The sequence below is a fragment of the Dicentrarchus labrax genome, unplaced genomic scaffold (genome assembly GCF_905237075.1).
Source record: "Dicentrarchus labrax unplaced genomic scaffold, dlabrax2021, whole genome shotgun sequence".
In the NCBI taxonomy this organism is placed as follows: domain Eukaryota; kingdom Metazoa; phylum Chordata; class Actinopteri; family Moronidae; genus Dicentrarchus; species Dicentrarchus labrax.
In genome coordinates, this window is record NW_026136717.1 from 3,811,482 (window position 1) to 3,831,146 (window position 19,665).

Consider the following 19,665-nt stretch of genomic DNA (forward strand, 5'->3'; position numbering starts at 1 on the left):
ATAGTTTTGGTTTTAGTTGTGCCACAAAATTGAAAACTAAATCATTAAAAAAAAATCAAAGCGCTTAACTCAACATGTTCCTGCTGTCAAAAGTTTTCACAAGGACTGTCTTCTGTTAAGTTTTAAAAAGTGAATTTGTTCAAAGTTAAATGCATCACAAAGCTTTAGAGCAGGAAGCTATATATTATAGTTCCCTATTAGTAACCTTAAAATGAATGATAGATCTCTAGTTAGAGAGTTTCTTAGAAAGATTTTTCTCCTTCTATTCACTTCTTCAAGTCACATACAATTGTCCATGCTGAGTGACAGCGGCAAGAGCAAACATCAACACGTGTCTTCTATATTGGACGCTATAATCGAACCATAATGCACTTTGTCATTCCCCACACCCTCCCCGATCCCACAACAGCATTTTAGCCGGAGTCACAAAGGAACAAATTGACAAGGCTGAAGCGAACAGGAGGTATTGCTGTGTGTCTGCCCAATGGGGAAAATTGGCAATTTTCGAGGCTCCGATTCTGGAGACAAAGTGACGCACGTATGCAGCGGATGTATTTTTTTAAAATGCAGATAAGGATGGATAGGAGGAAATAAGCTGGGAAATATTTTCCAATAGATGTATAGTCATGCAGAACAGGAAGCAATAATGTCTTATGTTTTCCGAGACCCATACAACAGACTTTCATTAGGCCAACACATTCAAATGCTATTTCAAAAATAAAATAACATCTACTGACACTATGCAAGGTAGTGAAACAGGTTTCCTGGCAGCCATCACCTGTTTGTCTGAAAACAGATTGACAGCTTGGCTTGGCAACTGACTGGCTGCTCATGTTTTGTGCTGTCAGTGTAACATTTTCATCTAACATAGCTTTGATACTTGCTGTGAAACCAATTGGGACAGATGAGAGTGAAAGTTGACTCTGACCCTGGCAAATTCTATCCAATATGTGTTTGGCAGGTCTTTTAATGATGGAAAAAACCTCACACACACACACACACACACACACACACACACACATACGTCAACATTACTGAAATCCCTCTCTTTCTCTATGTGTATGTTTATATGCATGTGTGTGTCTGGTCCCAATCATATCTAGTTTTGCCGTGTCGTCTTCGAGACAGATTTATGATACTGCTGTTTTTTGGTGCATATTTTTAGCAGTAACCATTTCAGTAACACTTTTTCCTTTAAAACATTAAACATTTGTGAGGATCCATGAATCTGTTAAATTTGTACTTTAAAAGTGGAAGCTAGTTAGCCTCACTTGCTAACCTGACATTACTTTTTATTCGACACCTGCTGATTCATAGGAAGCTCCTGCACACTCACTGCCGTGTTTGTCACACATTATAGGAAAGAGTGGGTCTAGCTAGCATCAGCTGTCTCTCTTCCATGGGCCCAGATAACAACCAACCTGGCTGTAACTAACCAGAGTCCTGTACCCTCAGCACTCCATTCGTCACCCACACAGTGTGTACAGAGTCACAGAGTAGTAACATAGGGAGTGCTTAAGAAACAGCTGCTCAAATGCTCATCCACACCTTCATCCACCTCACCACTTGACTACTGCAGTAGTATTCTGTATGGAACAAATACAGGACTGGACTGCCAACACAGACGCCCTGTGCAGAAGAGGTCAGAGCCGGTTATACTTCCTCAGAAGGCTGGCGTCCTTCAACATCTGCAAAAAACTGCTGCAGATGTTCTATCAGACTGTTGTGGCGAGCGCCCTCTTCTATGCAGTAGTGTGCTGGGGAGGCAGCATTAAGAAGAAGGACGCCTCCCGTCTGGACAAACTGGTGAGGAAGGCAGGCTCTGTGTTGGGCACAGAGCTGGACAGCCTGACATCTGTGGCAGAGCGACGGGCGCTGAACAGGCTCCTGTCAGTCATGGACAATCCACTGCATCCGCTGCACAGCACCATCTACAGGCAGAGGAGCAGCTTCAGTGACAGGCTGCTGTCACTGTCCTGCTCCACTGAAAGACTGAGGAGATCGTTCCTCCCCCACGCCATTAGGCTCTTCAACTCCACCCAGGGGAGGAAAACCATAAAACTCTAAACTCCAATATGTTTGCCCTGTATCAAACTGTACCACCTGACGCAGTGCACCCTGCATTATGTGACCACCTACTTATGCACCTTAGGCCTTTCAAGCACTGGATTTGACCATGCACCTTAGGACACTTACCCAATGCTCGTTATTTAACTATTTATTCTATTTTATTTTATTTTATTAGTTCTTTTGCATTTGACCTCCTGTTGTTGTTGTTGTTATTATTGTTATTGTTATTATTATCAGTCTGTGGATACTGCTGGAAACTGTGAATTTCCCCTTGGGGATGAATAAAGTATCTATCTGATCTAATCTAATCTAACATCCACCAAAATCCTGAACAAACCACAATACATCCAAAACTCAGCTGCCCGTTTGCTCACCCACTGTCCTCAGTCCATCCTCTGGCTTCACATTCAACAAAGATCCAGCTCAAGATACTCCTCATCACCTACAAAGACCTCAACAACCTAACCCCCTCCTACCCCACCAACCTCTTACACCAAGATACTCCCGCCTGCAACCTCAGATATTCAACTTCATCACTCTTCTCACCCAGTCTAAACACCGGACCTGTGAGGACAGGGCCTTCTCTATTACTGTCCCCTCCCTCTGGAACTCTTTCTCCCAACACCTCAGACATTCTCCCTCATTCCCACCCTTTAAATCTTCTAAATCGTATTATTATTATGATTATTATTATTATTATGGAATTTGTAATGAGGTAGAAGGAGTAGATGACTTTAACTTTTTAAATTTTAATGTTGCAGATGATTTAACATATCAGATGCACATTATTGTCTTAACATTACGTCTGAAGTGGATCTTTAAGTTCACCTTAAACTAATACATCTGTCTGAGTTTGACAAAAGAAGTGGGTGTCTTGTAGCACAATATTCCCTCTTTTTGTTTCCTGGACATTATTTCTGTTGAAAAGACTGTAACTTTACATAATACCCATTTGATTTGTCCGACTCAGACAGCTAAAGCCTCATGTAATCTTAAAATAAGCTCAACACATTAGGATGTCTTCAGGGCTGGTATGGACAGGGAAAACATATACATTTAGGCATGCAAGGAGTGCTGCTTAAAAACCCACTTGAAAGACTGAACCTATGCTTTAATTGCCTGTTTGCTTATTGAAACTATAATGATTACAAACTTTTTTTAGTTCCCACCCAGACAGTTATTGTACAAACCAAATTACCAGTACTAGTCAGAACCAACAAATTTACAAAACAGCACTACAGATATACAGTAAACGATGGTTTCTCAGCAAAAATCAATTTCACTCTCAGTTCAGCTTTACAGAATGAGGGGGTCGTATATTATCTCTTTCTAACTGTCTGTATAAGTGACATATGAAACTAGATGTAATCCCAGATATTTAGCTCTGACACTGTTTCTTCTGTGATCTCCTCTGCCTCCGCTGTATCTATACCATGGAGCCATATCTTTTTCCTGGCTTGCCTTGGGTGTCATAGCTAGTACAGCCTGGCAAATTTATCAATTTATATTCAGTGCCGCTTGCAGTCAAAAGAAGAGGAGTCCTAAAGAAAAAGATCAATTTTCCAGTTTTAGATCTTGGCTTCCATCACTTCTCTATGTCTTTCTCTTTCTCCCTGAGTTTCTGTTCACCCCCTCTCTTGCCATGGAATTGGGGACAGATAAGTGCAAAATTGAGAACGAGAACCTGGGAGATGGCAAAAGGGTAGAGAAGAAAAGATAGTGAATGAGGGAATTGGCTTGAGCATGAGCATGTATGTGTGAGAGAGAGAGTGAGTACAAACAGAAGAAAACAGTCCTGACAATGTGTATGAGAAAATTTTTTGGAACAATACCAGTGTTAGCTATATTGCCCAATACTGTCTCTTTGTTAAAATAATAATTTAAATTTTTTTCATATGAATTCATGTACTTTTTGCTGCTCTCTATCGCTGATACAATATGAAATATTTGAACCTACAGCAGGCTTATGAAAACACAAGTTGGTATAAACACATATAGTGCTGTATGAGGAGCTCTTCTGTGAGAAGCTACAGAGGAAATGCTGAGTTTTCTGAGCATCTCAACTAGGGATGTGAATCGATTCCTTGGAACCATTAGCATGCCTGCTTAACGATTCCGCTTATCGGTTCCGCTCGGTGCAAATGCGTCATGACGTCACACAGGCGCTGCGTTGTTCTGGTTCAGAATGCAGCAAACATGGCGTCGAGGCAGAAGTGCTCTAAAGTTTGGTTATATTTCACGTGAAAAGACGACAATACGGTCACTTGCAACACTTGTAAAGTTTCCATTTCGTCAAAGGGGGGAACTACCTCCAATATGCAGAGACATTTGGCCACACAGCATGCAATTCATTTGCAGGACTGTCGCGTGTTTGATACACTACTACTTAGCGACACAAGTGAGTCAAGCAGCAGCAGAGCTAACGGGAGGAAGGTAACTTTAAACTCTCCAGGCCCTGTCTACTTAGTTAATGTGAGCGCCATTACATTGTGTAAACTTTTACTATACGAATAATCTCCATTGTCATTGTCCATCAAGTTTAGATGATGATGACGGCCAGAGTCATGGCACGCTAGTGTGTGTGGTTGAGAAACACTGCCCTAGGCTATGGGTCCCTGGACTTTACTTTGAGAAGTAGCTCACCTACTTTAAGGTTTATTCTAAGGTTGCTACACATAATTTGTGTATACTCTGTGCTGTCTTCTGATCAGATATTAAAGCAAGTTAATACAAACAAACAAATTTGTACTTATTCCCTCACCCAATGAGAATCGATAAGAGAATCGATAAGGAATCGGATCGATAAGCAATATCGATAATGGAATAGGAATCTTCATTCTATCAATTCCCATCACTAATATCAACAGTAATTTGTCTAAGGATTAGCCAGAAGAACATTTTTGGATGCTTTTATGCTTACATCCAAAAATAAAAATCTCATGGTCTATTAACATATTTGATAGTCAGTTACAATCAGTAAATATTACGTGAAATATCCCTTTAAAGGGAAATTCCAGCCATTTTGCAGATGACCAGTTTACTAGTTGGGGGCAGTACTGCTCAGCTTGTGAAAATGTAAAAAGTTTTATGCTCTCTGGAGGAACTTTGTTGAGTTTGAGAAAAAAAAAAACATGATGATGCCATGGTATTATTATACCATATTATTAGATCTTAGTGCTGCATTTGACACCATTGACCATGATATTCTTTTACAGAGACTTGAGCATCAAATTGGCATTAAAGGAACTGCCCTAACCTGGTTTAAGTCATACTTATCAGATCGTTCTCAGTTTGTACATGTTAACGATGAATCCTCCATAAATACTAAAGTTAGTCATGGAGTTCCACAAGGTTCTGTACTTGGACCAATACTATTTACTTTATATATGCTCCCTTTAGGCAACATTATTAGGAATCACTCCATTAACTTTCACTGTTATGCAGATGATACGCAGTTATATCTATCAATCAAACCCAATGAAATTAATCAATTATCTAAATTACAAACATGTCTTAAGGACATAAAATCCTGGATGACCTGCAATTTTCTGATGTTAAACTCAGAAAAAACCGAAATTCTTGTTCTTGGCCCCAAAAACCTTAGAGACTCATTGTCTAAAGATATAGTCACTCTAGATGGCATTAACTTGGCCTCTAGCACCACTGTCAGGAATCTTGGAGTTATCTTTGATCAGGATTTGTCATTTAACTCCCACATAAAGCAGACCTCTAGGACTGCCTTCTTTCATTTACGTAATATTAGAAAAATTAGACACATCCTATCACAGACAGATGCAGAAAAACTAATCCATGCATTTGTTACTTCAAGGCTGGATTACTGCAACTCTTTATTATCAGGTTGCCCCAATAAGTCCATTAAAACGCTCCAATTAATTCAGAACGCTGCAGCACGAGTACTGACAGGAACTAGAAAAAGAGATCACATCTCTCCTGTACTAGCTACTCTGCATTGGCTCCCTATAAAATGTAGAATTGAATTTAAAATACTCCTCCTCACCTATAAAGCTCTTCATGGTCAGGCCCCTTCATATCTTAAAGAGCTCATAGTACCCTATTACCCCACTAGAACACTACGTTCTCTGAATGCTGGGCTACTTGTGGTTCCTATAGTCTCTAAAAGTAGAACAGGAGCCAGAGCCTTCAGTTACCAAGCTCCTCTCCTGTGGAACCAGCTTCCAGTTGTGGTTCGGGAGGCAGACACCCTCACCACATTCAAGAGTAGGCTTAAGACATTCCTCTTTGATAAAGCTTATAGTTAGGGCTGGATCAGGTGAGTCCTGAACCATCCCTTAGTTATGCTGCTATAGGCCTAGACTATCGGGGGATTTCCCATGGTGCACTGAGCTACTCTCTTCCTCTCTCTTTCTGCACTCATTCATGTCCCTTTAATGCATGGTACTAACTCCACTTCTTCCCCGGAGTTCTTGTGCTTTCTCGTCTCGCAGGTTCTCATGGATCCTGGTGGAGCCTCCTGCCATGGTCCTGCTTGACTGCCATTGCCAATACTGTTGTTGCTGTGCACCTGTCTGTCTGTCTGTCGCTCTCTCTCTCTCTCTCTCTCTCTCTCTCTCTCTCTCTCTCTCTCTCTCTCTCTCTCTCTCACCCCAACTGGTCGAGACAGACGACCACCCACCTAGAGCCGGAGGATCTGTCCTAGGTTTCTGCCTTTTAACAGGCAGTTTTTCCTTGCCCTTGTCGCCAAGTGCTTGCTCATGGTGGTACTGTTGGGTCTCTGTAATTAATGTTAAAGAGTTCGGTCTAGACCTGCTCTATTTGAAAAGTGTCCTGAGATAACTTCTGTTATGAATTGGCGCTATACAAATAAAATTGAATTGAATTGAATTGAATGGTGATGTCATCAGGTTTGGCTTAGAGACGTAAAATTTGTAACAGGAAACCTGCGCTGTACACTGGAGGCATTATGTATAAGATATAATATGGAACATTAGGGTTAGGGCTAACAATAACTATGATCTTTCCCTAACTTTAACCAAAGGTTATCGCTATAACCACAATCATACCCATACCATACCTTATTTGCCGTATGCAGAAAATGGTTTTTAGTTTTTCTATGATAATTTTCACAAATTATTTCACAAAGACACTCTATTTGCTGGGTTCCAACAAGTACTGTGTACTACCAAATACTAAACAGACAGCACTCGTGTTTTTTGTCCAACTTTGTATTGCATCATTGTGAGAATGATGTAACATCAGCTGTTTCCTTAAAGAAATGCTCATTTGCACTTAGAGTCAGTAACACATCAAGGTCTCGTTGAAGACTTAAAACAACTACAAGCCCATCTAAATGGATCCAATGTGACAGGCATTACATTTGCGCATGTCATTTTCAGCATGTATATGCATAAAGCCTAAGATGTGAAGTCAAAATATTGTTCAGCTGCTTAACTTTAAAAATGTATGAGTCTCGCTCTGAAAAATTCTGAAACGTGACTAATGTAGTTAACGAATAATGTACCTGCCTAGGGACAAGGGATTAAAATTAGATGTAGCTGTATGTCTGCACGTTACTTCAACACTTACATTCCCCTTTGAAGTTCATGGATTTATTCTACAAGTTCCCTATGAAGAGCAAAGAATAATCCTCAGTGAGAGCTGTGCGACTGGCTGTGGGAAGTCAACGACCAGCACACACTCACAGTCGTGTCTCCATCACTTCAGAGGATGTTACATTTACTTACGTTCATTTCCTGGATACTTATCCATATCCACTTTGCCTATCCCTCACCCTAAGCTGCCTCTTTTAACCTAAACCTAAACTTATACTAACCTTAAAAGTCTTCATCCTAAAACGTAATGATTTACTTTATGAGGACTTGTGTTCTGTCCTCAAAAGGAAGGTGAGTTCCCACAAATTGAGTGTGTAACATTGACAGTGTATGTTATGGACAGCCTCTGGGTCTGTGAAGTGAAGCCAACATGGTGTTTTTTTTATTTTATGTAAGGACCAATTGGGGGAGCTGCCACAACACACAGTTACCATGCACTCTAATGGAGAAATTCATGTACTTCTTACTTGATTTATGAGTTTAGTAAACAGTTTCCTGATGAGTTTATGGTCTAAATCTCTAATTTCAGTCTTCGTCCATACAACATGATGTTCATTTGGTAAACAATGGTCCCATTTAGAGTAAAATAGACGATAAAGCAGGGTATGCTTTAGGGCATTGGTGAGTCTGGCCAGCGCAGCGCAGCAAACTCAGATCAAACTGTCAAACTAGGCAGTGCTGATTAAATACGAAGCCAAATTTGGTTACTGCATTATCTATTTCTCACCTAAAATCCTTTCAGAAACATATTTTATTGTACTGTTTAGTTGGAATACGGGATTGTGTGGGACCAGGCGAGCTGCCATTGTTTCGGGCTATGATGGAGTTGAAACTGTGCAGCCAATGAGCGCAGATCAGCTCGCAGTATGTCATGTCCGCTGGCTCGCGCCGGCTCCATCTAACTGTCATAGCAACAACCATAACGCCAAACTCAAGGCTTCAAAACGGCACTCCATAAACCAACGGGTGACGTCATGATAGGTTCACACTTTATGTGTCAACAGATTTATGTCCGAACAACATGGGTAATAATACATCAAACACACACATACACATACCAACACATGTATTCTAAACAGTACAATGGCACAGAGGCAGGGGGTCTGTCTATAGAGACACAGCCCAAACATAGCCTCACACATTCATGTTTCCATCACTTCAGAGGACATTACATTGACTTACATTGACTTCCTGGAGACTTACACTGGCCCTAACCCTACTTACATAACACTACACCTGACCTTAAAGGTTTTTGTCTTAAAATGTGATGCTTTTCATTACGGGAAGGCAAGTCCCCACAATGCAAGACTTATTTCCCCAAAACATGTCTACACACACCTAACAATAGTACACCTAATGTGTAGTTTTGGCACAAATAAACACAGCACTGTGACATAGAAACAGTGAGGTCTGTATATGGACACACATAGACACACAACAGCTTTACAGCAGTACCACATATTATTTGTTGACGTTGCAAGTCAATTTTTTTGCTACTCTTTTATTGTTTACTCATTCATCACTCCATCCCTCTGTCCTTTTCCACTGTAAAACTCCTACTTCAGCAGCACACACATACACATAGGCGGACGGACTGCAGGGTTATAACACTCGCCCCTCCTTGGCCTCCAGCATAATTCATCCATCCCTCCATCCACACACACACACACACACACACACACACACACACACACAATCGTGGTCAATCAATCTCCAGTGTCTGGGTCATGGTCTCTCACCCGCAGTTAGTGAGGAAGAGGAGGGAGGAGGGGGGTGAAAAAAGAGAAAAAGGATGAGAAAGAAAATAGAGCGGGAGAGGAAAGATGGAGGAGGGCAATTGCAATATAAATAGCATCTATTGTGGTGTTAATATTTATGATGGTGCTATTGGAGGAGAAAAGTCACTATATATGAGAGAGAGAAAATGGCTGGGGAGTACAGAGAGAGAAGGGGCAAGACAGATAAAAACTGGCAAAGGTTCCCAATGGAAATGCAAGACATTTTTAAGTGATTATCATAAGCCTGCTATGAAAATGAAACCTTACTAAAATCACTTAAAAAGCAGCTTTAATTGCATGAACTTTCAGCGAAGTATGTTCTGCAGCTAATCATATTATTTAAAGTTTTTTTTGTGTTCATTTTAATAGCTAATTAAACACCATATGTTGTGGCTCCATTGGACTGTTTGGTTGGTTTAACAGAATATTTCAGGTGAGTCTTTCTTTTTGCACACAGTATCTCACATTACATTTGGTTTGATTCTTTGTTGTAAGTATAGGTAACTCTCACAATTACATATAATATTGATATTACAATAATCTCTCTTTCATCATAAATCTATGAGCGAGCCGAGGTTCCTGGGTCCTTGGGAAAGTACCTACAGCAGAAACAGGCTAAAAGGTGGCAAGGAGAGGGTGAAGGAGACATGGAGGAGGTAAAATGCTAGGGAACGAGAAGAAAAGAAAAAGACAAGTAGCTTACAAAAAGAGAAAGAATCAGACATTGGAAGAGAATTGATGGATGGTGTGTGTGAAAGATGAATAGAGGAAGAGAGTAGTGGGAAAGAAAGGGCTTACATATTGATAATGGATGGATGATGGATGGATGGAGGGATAGTTTTGGACAGGGTAGACGAAAGATTCAAAGTTGAAGGAATGGGTGGGATAAGAAGAAACTATAAAAAGCCAGTAACACACTGGCCTTTGATACAGTTTGACATGTGTAATTCCACGTTGTACACAGCTAGTTTGTTTTCCATACAGCACTACATCTAATTAAGCTAGTACTGTTGGTAGATCTATAAATGGGTCTATGGTAGATTGGCCCTATATTAAAAATCCAATATTAGCTAGTGTGTGTTTGCTTGTGTGACAGTTCTCTGAATGTAGACCTACTTGGAGACATCAAAAATTGAATCTTGTGGAGCTAAACTGGGCTTGCTTTAATCATTAAGGGACATTATAAAGGGATTAGCGACAGTCATATTTATTTTTAGACACCCCACGTTTAAACAACTAGGCCAGTTAAAGTGCTTTGTCAAAGCTGATACGTCTTTTCTCTGGCAGTGGCTGCCTCTGCATGCCATACAAATGCTGATTCAAATTATCTTTAATGTCAAATTAATTTATAAATTTCATGACGCATTATGTGACACATAAAAAGCTAAGAAACATTGATTTCATACTCTCCTCCTCCTGTTTTGTCCTCCAGTCTCTTCTCCACTGATGTCTTCTCTGCTCTTATATTCTCTTCGGTCTACTTCAGCTGCATTGAAATATTAACCAAGCCCCATTAAACTCTAGACTGCAGCAAACACATCTGGCTCTGAAATTCAGAGACAAGCACAGGGCAGCATTTACATCTTTCAAAAGCTGCATGAGAGCCTGGTCTCCCTCCAGGGTGAGCCAACAGATAGCAGTGTTAGTCAATGGCTCTGGCTCGCTGCCTATTGATCTGAATTGGTGGATCCAGGTCAGGTCAATCCATTTAGGCCCGGCCTGTGAAGGGCTGAGAGCAGCAGTGCTGATCCCTGTGGGCCTCCACTGTGGCACAGGGGGACAAACACAAAAGCCCAGCTGGACGAGGCATATGGGTCAATAGCTGCGATCAATGCTAGGTCAAAGATGATCACAGCTAATGTTATGCTATAATCTGAATAGACTGTGCCAATATGATTTATCATGCTCTGTAGGGACCTGTGGTCGTATTATGGAAGGAATATGCTTAGTCAGATCGAGTGCACAGACTAAAAGACATTTCAAAAGTTGGAAGAATGATCAGTATTTTCAAGGTAAATGTCTTGTCAATGTAAAGACAGCAACAAGGCCAGATAAACCTGCAACCCTGAGGCAAAAAATGATCTGTTGGGCCCCACTGACCCCATTCCTTCAATTCTCTGGTGTTTGTACTCTGTCACCTCCAAATACCAATCAAGTGTTGTGGGCACAACACAGTAGCCCGGAGACTCAGAAACCAATCACTGCTAAGACTGTTGGAATATGAAAGCTGCATCAATGTTTTTACACCCACAATGAATTAAATGACTATGTGTAATGTAAAATGTGTTGCTCATAGTAACAAAGTTACAGATAGTGAAAGAGCATTAGAACCCAACTCTACAGTTCCCTCAGTTCTATAGAATTTTAACATCTTTCAGCTTTTTCTCATGTATTGGTGGAGAAAATGAGCTGGAAGGAGAGTGAATATTGGCTGGCAACACAACTCTGAATCAATGATAATGTTACTCTGTGTCTGCTAGGCAACTTTGGTAACACATTAACAACTTTACAATGTTGTAACATTGAATTGTTGTTTATAGCTTGTTCTGTTAGCAACTAGCTGGTGAACTTGAGCAGCTGTGCCAGATGTTTCTCTCAGGAGTTGGCAGGGATCAAACCAGAGCTAAAGGGAGAGTGAATCCAATATTCACAGAAACACAACTCCAAATGAATGCTAACGTTGTCTACTGAATGTGTAAAAGCCAGAATACAGTATCTCAAACATATTTCAGAACCAACATTGCTTGACTTTGAGGTCTGTTGTCACCAGTTTTCTTATGGCTAATGTCTCTTCATAGTTACGTCTCAGTAAGTGAGCAAGACTGAACTATAGTCTGCTATTCTTTGTGAGTTATTGTACCCTGAGACAAACAGACTGCTGACATAGGGAGTAAGCTGGGAAAGAGACAGAGAGAGCACAGCATCTGGTGTGTCATAGCACAAAGACAGTCTAGCTCCACAATGACCTGGTGACTTCCACCTCACATGCTTTATGTCTGTCTCACTAGACATCAGACATACATTTTAAACACAACTCCAAAAATTATGTGAACTGTGGCATTTGTGCATTCTTTCATGTGTATACTTTTGAGTAAAGTCCAAAACTGAACATTTCTCTGTGACGTGTTGATGTAAACTATACTTTCTTACTCAAAATCAGTTGCTTCTTGCCTCTCTGACTGAGCGTCATGCCCTAGCACCTGTCTTCCTGATGCTTCAAATGAAGCATGTAGACTCAGAAGTAGAACACTTTTTCCATATGACTGCGTGGGAGGACCGAACCTCTGTAGTGGAACCTAAAGTCGATAACCCTCCAGCAAGTATTAGCGCTAGCTTCTGTGGCCTAACCTCGCCTCCAACTGTCCTCGGTTCACGGTTGCTCCAGTCTCCTTATCAGCCTGTGCGCAGGTCCCAGATCAGTGTCTGGGCAGAGGATAAAGGAAGGACTGCTTCTCTACGGTACAGATGACATGGCTGCAGGGATAGAGGGAGGAAGCATGGGAATAGGAAACAACAGGGGAATTGCTAGTTCTCATGTGGCTACACTGTGGTTTACCCGGTGCAGCTTTCAGCCCTGGAACACATGCTTTTCTGTGTCAAGCTGTGTCGAAAGGTCACTTTGCATCCATTTTATTTTTGTTTCGAGACAAAGAAAAACCTACAATATTTGCTGATGCCCTACAGCTCAACTTTACTCGTCAACGACATTGGTATGGGAGCCGTACACACAAGAGACTAGCTTAACTTTCTATTTCCAAGTGTTTTCACACAGCCAGTTTTTGGTTTAACCCCAAGAGGCTGACAGCAAAGTGCTCCACCAAAGTATGTCTGTAAACCTACTGAATTATTTACAATTAATCACACAGAAAGGAGCCAGGGTGGATACACCATGGCTGTCATATCTTAAGTGTCAGCAACTCTGGAATGGCCCTGAAATGGGAAGTAGTATGAGTGAAAAAAGACTTCAAAGTGAAAGAGCATTTTTTGAAAGCCCGGTTTCCAAAAATGATAAGTGACAGCTCATGTTAAATGAATTGTCCAAAAAAGGCATTGACAGATATTTGTGTGATCCCGCTTTCACACCAAATACGCAAGTGCAACATTGTCTGAGCAGCTGCATGAGTCATAGCATCGCACGCTGGCTTGATCTTCCACCAGGTTTTTACAGCCAAAGTTCAGCTACATTGAGATACATGTCTGAAGTTACAACATCACAAATTTCACTCTAGAAAAAAAATGAGGAAAGCTTATTCTGTGTTCCTCCAAAACACTCCTCTACCATTGTCACTTACGATGGACACTTTTAAATAAAAAATTAATGTAACAAAACCTTGACGTGTGAAATCAGTGGAATTCCCCTTTAATGTTTTTTACCAACCGTAACCAGGGTCTTTCTTTAACCTGTGTTTTAGATAGCTAACCCTGACCTTACCTTAAAAAAAAGTTTTTTTGCCTTAACCACTCTTTTCCAAACCTTAGCCATACATAGTCACCATGCAACCATTAACTGAGCATACAATTGTTGACAGAATGCAATCTAGAGTTTTTAAGAATCCAATGTCATATCAATATCTGGTGATAGGGTTGCATCCTGTAGTTAGTCGTTTTGTAGGATGGTATTGCTTTACACAATGCTACCTCCTATGCTCTGACTCTTGACAAGTGTGCAATTGATGGAAAATTGATTTGAGTTTAAACTAGAATCAATCCAGTTTAGCAATAGCAAAGGGCTAGTGAATTTCACATTTGAGGTATTGATGTGGTATGTATTGAAGTTCAAAGATTTTTGAGTATATTTCCAGGTGTGAGCGACCATAATACTTAACAAACAGAGGTATAATACATTAAAAAATTCTCCTCCCAGAATATTCATCCCCCATCTACTACTTAAGGTCATTTTCCATTAGTAGAGTGTCCTCTGTTACTGTTAAAGTGCTTTTACCATAATTGTGTTCATTATTACTTTCAAGGCCTCTCCTCCATGATAATACTGGACAAAGAAGGAAACCTTGCTTTAGAAAAAAATATCCAGTTACCATTATAGTTTTATGTTATGGAAAGCAGGGGACACAGTTGACAGTCAGAAAGAGATCGAAGAGAGACAAGGAGACAGCCATTTCACTGTCAATCACACAAAAGAATAGGATCGTCTATGTGAAATTACAAAAATTGCTCTTCATCATAGGGATATATTCTGAACATAATGTGACCATATCTGAATATCTTGCCTTTCTCTTTGAAGCTCTTTGAACTGCCAATCATTGAAGTCCTGACAGTAAATCTACAGTATCATTCAGCCATCACTCTCTTTTCCATTGTTCTTCTTTTTTGAAACCTTTTTACTCATGTCTGTGTTTACACCTCTTTTTCTTCTCACTTTGTTCTTTTAGGCTATGTTATTTTTTGGCCTTTTCTTTCCCATCTCAATGGGTGACTAAAGGAATTTTAAGAACTACTATCATTTTGTTTTTGACGCAGTCCGAGGAATTGTTACTTTGTAGCGTGTATGCTTCATTTTGCACAGCGGTTGTAGCTTACTGTTTTTGCGAGAGTTGTATGGGAATAGTTCATCCTGTAAAAATGGACCGGGATTAAACTTAAACTAAATCCATAAATCACAGGGTGTTAAAACCATAATGCACCATGGTTTGGAGACACATCAAGAAACATTTCTTTCCACAGCGTCTTGGTCTGATTTCTGAATTTTAAACAAAACTTACAAACAGGGAAAATTCTCCAGTGTGGAAGCTCTAAACCAACCTACTGTATATTCAGAAAAACCCAAAGAACCCAGCACTCACACTTTGAAAATGGGATGACTGCATATAGAAGGGGGGTCTTTATAAGTCTTGTCTTGTCTCACATACCAATACAGAAGGGTTCCTCTGTTTGCTCTGAGGTGGAATTAATGAAGCTATTAAAACTGCAACCTCTGGGACTGTGAGAGTGTATGGGAAATTTCTATAAAACTTACTTAACTTACATTGTACATCCTATTCTAAAAAAACCCTTACTGATCTTGGAACTTTCCCCAAAACTTCAAAGGCTGATAAAGATTTTAAGTATTTGCATAAGGGCACTAAAAGAGCCAGTTAAGGCAAAGGCCGATGCCCTAAGCCAATTCGTTAAGTCCTTCTCTCTACTTCTGACCCCTTCGCTCTTTCTATATAGAAACGTTTCAACTCTCCCATCCTCTAGACAGATTCTATCGCCTTTGGTTGATGTATCTCTGCCTACAGCAAACAGTTTTTAGTGCTGTCAGTGCTGTGCTCACTTATTAAGTGAATATAATGATTTTTTTTTGTTTACTTTGTCCCACTGGGCCTAACTTATTTAGTGTTTCTTCCATGCTGTGTCCTTTCAGACTTGTCTCAATAATTATTCAGTAAAGGAAAGAAATGCCCATATGTGAGTGGTGTGCTACAATAACCAAGAAGAATGTAATATCTTCATCTTTCTATGGCTTTTTGTGATGTGGGGTTACATTATATAAATAGGCAAATGGGAACGTAAATGATAATATTCCAGAATCACCTTGAATTACTGAACTGTGGTGGCTCACATTTTATCATATACTGAAAAATACATAATAAACATATTTTAAAAGAGCTCAACGAGTAGAATAGGAATGACCAGTCCAGCCACTAGAGAGCTTCTGGTGTAATTCAAAACCTTTCTCGCTCTTTCAAGCCCTGTCAAATTAAAACAGTCCACTGGACCTCTATTTATGAAGCAGAAAACCCGTTCATCAGAATCGACTCTTCAGTCTGACATGAGGCAGGAAATCATCGGCAGTACTCCCTGAGGACGTGCCATGCTGACTAGTGGCCAAGGGCATAATTGAGGACACCAGCTCAGAACATGGTTTGCCTTTGATGCCCTCTGAGCTTGACGGCACTTCTCCAGGTGATGCCCTGCTGCTTAGAGAATTGCTGAGGTAGAGATGTTATGGAAGTGTTATAAGCCAAAGATGAGTGGTGCAGTGATGCTATGTTCATGAGGTGCAAAAAATTTGTTTTCAGAGAGCATGTCTTTAAAAAATAGCATCGCAAAGGGATCAGATTTGGATAAGCCGTTAATGGGCCAATAGATTTGTATTTTTTCTTCAAAATACACTGGAGTCCAGTGGATTGTTTTAATTTATCGTAGATGCCTGAGATGATGCTACACATCCCTTAAGTATTTTGGTTTATGTAATAAAAACTATATAAAGTTAGGTTAGGTTTACCACCTACCTGCAACAAAGTAATCACATCTTGATTCTTCTTGCAGGTTTCATGGTCTTTCAATCAACATTAACCAGGGAACATACTCTACATCAGAAGTTACCAACCTTCTTTGTGACCTCTCACTCAATGTCAGCTCCATAGGTATATAGGTGGATGGCTAATTTTTTCACACTAGGCATAGTAGTCCTGGAATTGTCTGATGATAAGATTAGTCTTTATTCTTGATTTCAGTATATTTGGTCAAGATGGCACACACTCTACTGCCACCTGGAGTTACAGAAGTTTAACCATTAAGTGAGAAGCTCCGGTCTCAGTGTGCATTGCCACAATGGCTAAAATGGTGGCAGATCATCTCAGGCAGCTATGATGGGGCTGGAATGGTATGCAGCAGGATCTGGTAGACATTGGAGGTAACTCATATTTTTTAATTGGCTGAGCGTACCCTTTAGTAAGAAGTATCCCCGAGGTACATGTATGGTTTGGTTAGGTTTAGGGAAAGATCGTGGTTTGGGTTAAAATACATATTTCAGAAACAGTCATGGTCATACTGACTGACTTTGATTGACTGAGTCTGACTCATTCTGACATTTTTCTTGGTAGCACAGTCACTTTCTGTGACCAATGGGGGGAGATTTTTACATGATTTGTCTCTTTTGTGGATAAATAGTCAAGCAATTAATAAAACACATAAGTCTGACCTTAATTCTATGATGGCGAACAAAGATCTAATAGATCAGTACCATGCAAAAGGAAGCTATTTGTTCTAAAATCCATTTTAGCATACATTTGAACCATTTATTTTATTTATATATTATTTATTTAGCCCACACGCAGCACTCAACAAGAAAACGGACTTGTGCAAACACATGCCTAGCTGACAGCCCTCTGGAGACGACTGCTAAAGAAAATTGCTGAAGGAGAGTGCGCCGAGTCTACAGCCTCAAAGTTTATTTACGACTCTATTGGCGTTGAAGTGTGTCAAGGGTCCTTGGGAGCCCTCTCCTGCAAAGGGTCTTGAGCTGATCTTTAATGGAGCTCTCAATGAAACGATGGAGAGAGAGAAAGAGTGGGTGACATTGTCTCCGTCTGAAGACTCACCTCTCTCTAATTGCCTCAAGTCCTATTGATTACCCGAGGCCCCTCACACCTTTTCTGTGTGATCCCTTCTCACTGTGTGTAATCCCCTCACAGAGCTTACAGACCCACCCGTTCTCTGTTTTCTGATGTGATTAGCAGTATTGATCAAAGTGCGCTCACATATGTGTGTGTTTGTATGTGTGTAGGGGCACCTAGCAGACGTGACCACTCATAATTTGGACACTGAAAAGAAGGAAGTAAACACATGGCTGCATACTGATATTTAGTTGGAGGGATCAAAGCGTTTGATGATCAACTGCGCACAAAGTCCACATAAAGCTACACACACATCTGCTGCCTTTCACACATGACACACAATTACTCTCGAAACAACAGCAACAGCACACACAGACACAGACACCTACACACACCGATTCCAGCAACAAACCTGAGTTTCCATCAGTCCCCTCCTGCCAGGCCTGGAGGTGTGTTTAAGCAGCAGCTTGATCCCCAGCTCATATTACCAGACAGCATACTGTCACAACACACTCTCACCGCCAGTCACTCTCTTCCCCCCTCTCTCTCTTTCTATCTGTCTCTCTTTCTGTCCCTAAGGGAAATTAAGATGACTCCATTCCCATGCAATTAAATGCTCTCATGCTGTCTGGCCCTCCGCTATTCTGTGTGTGTGTGTGTGTGTGTGTGTGTGTGTGTGTGTGTGTGTGTGTGTGTGCGAATAAGATGAGATGGCAGATCCCGCACAGACATTTGGAGTGAGGGACTGGAGCAGAAAGTGAGAAAAGTGACTATATCTAATCTCCCTCTATCTCTTCATCGATTGGAAGAACCCTGGACCCCGACGATAACGCCTGCCAATTAGACAGACCGCCACAGTTGGCAATCCAGGCGTATCTCAGCTTAAGTCACCTACTGTACCTCTTGGCTCTCGCTTCGGCTTATCAGCTGCCTGCTTTTTGAAATTCACCGAAGTCCGGAAGCTGCCTGCGGATTGAATAACTGGAACGTGTGTAGGAGTGGTGTATGTTGCCAAGGGGTGTTGTATGTGGAACACCAAAGGAGTACAGAAATACCAGAAGATTGGAAAAAGTGCAATTCAAGATCAGCAACATGTAGCAGCACCACATGCGCTAATCTGTGCGCTGTCACAGAAATAAAAGCCAGAATATATTCCAACCAAAGAGAGGACGCATTTTAAGCATTTGCTTAAATATTATTTACCATGATTAAAGCCCTTAGATTAAGAATCTATATGTGTTTATAGCATCTTTCAAATTATGTGTGATGGCTTTTGTCTCTTTTATGAGACAATTTCAGGGAAAATTGGTGCATTCTATGTGTTGCTTTCAGCCCATTCATTCTCAGTGTCCCTGGGTCGGAGCCATGGGCTGTAGGTGGATATCCTCTGTGTTCCTGTCACAGAGTCTGTGTCCCAGTATGCCTTGTTATTCATTCATTTTGGATGACTGCACCGTACAATTTTCGTCGAAAGCAAAGGTTCAGTGCCAATGTAGTAAGTAAGAAAGTAAAAGGGCATGGAGGTGGTGGAGGGGCAGTTTGCATCCTGGCACAATCCAGCACTCAACCGTCATTTTTCATAAATAATTATTTAATCTCAAGTGTTTAAAAGGGCACTCCATCAACTGTACCATTGTACCATCTTGCTGTGCAATATTTCTAATCTCAATGGATTTTTTGCCACCATGCTGGAGTGTTTTATCTCATTTTACCGAGCTGTCTGAAGTTTCAGTAGATCACGTTCTCAAGTCACACATATTTAACTAGATGTCTTGTAATTCCTAGACAGCCTGCAAGTGTAAATATTCATTTAGGCCTCCAGCTCACTCTTTCAGCAACACACTTTCCTCTAAAACTAACAGAGCAGCATGGGAAACACAATAT

The 19,665-nt window shown here is 40.7% G+C and overlaps 1 protein-coding gene across 7 annotated transcripts in view; it reads right to left on the reverse strand.

The window, feature by feature from the left end:
* The window catches only part of sorcs2 (sortilin-related VPS10 domain containing receptor 2), a 310,217-nt gene that overhangs the window by 151,790 nt on the left and 138,762 nt on the right, over nucleotides 1–19,665 (reverse strand). The window lies entirely within an intron of this gene.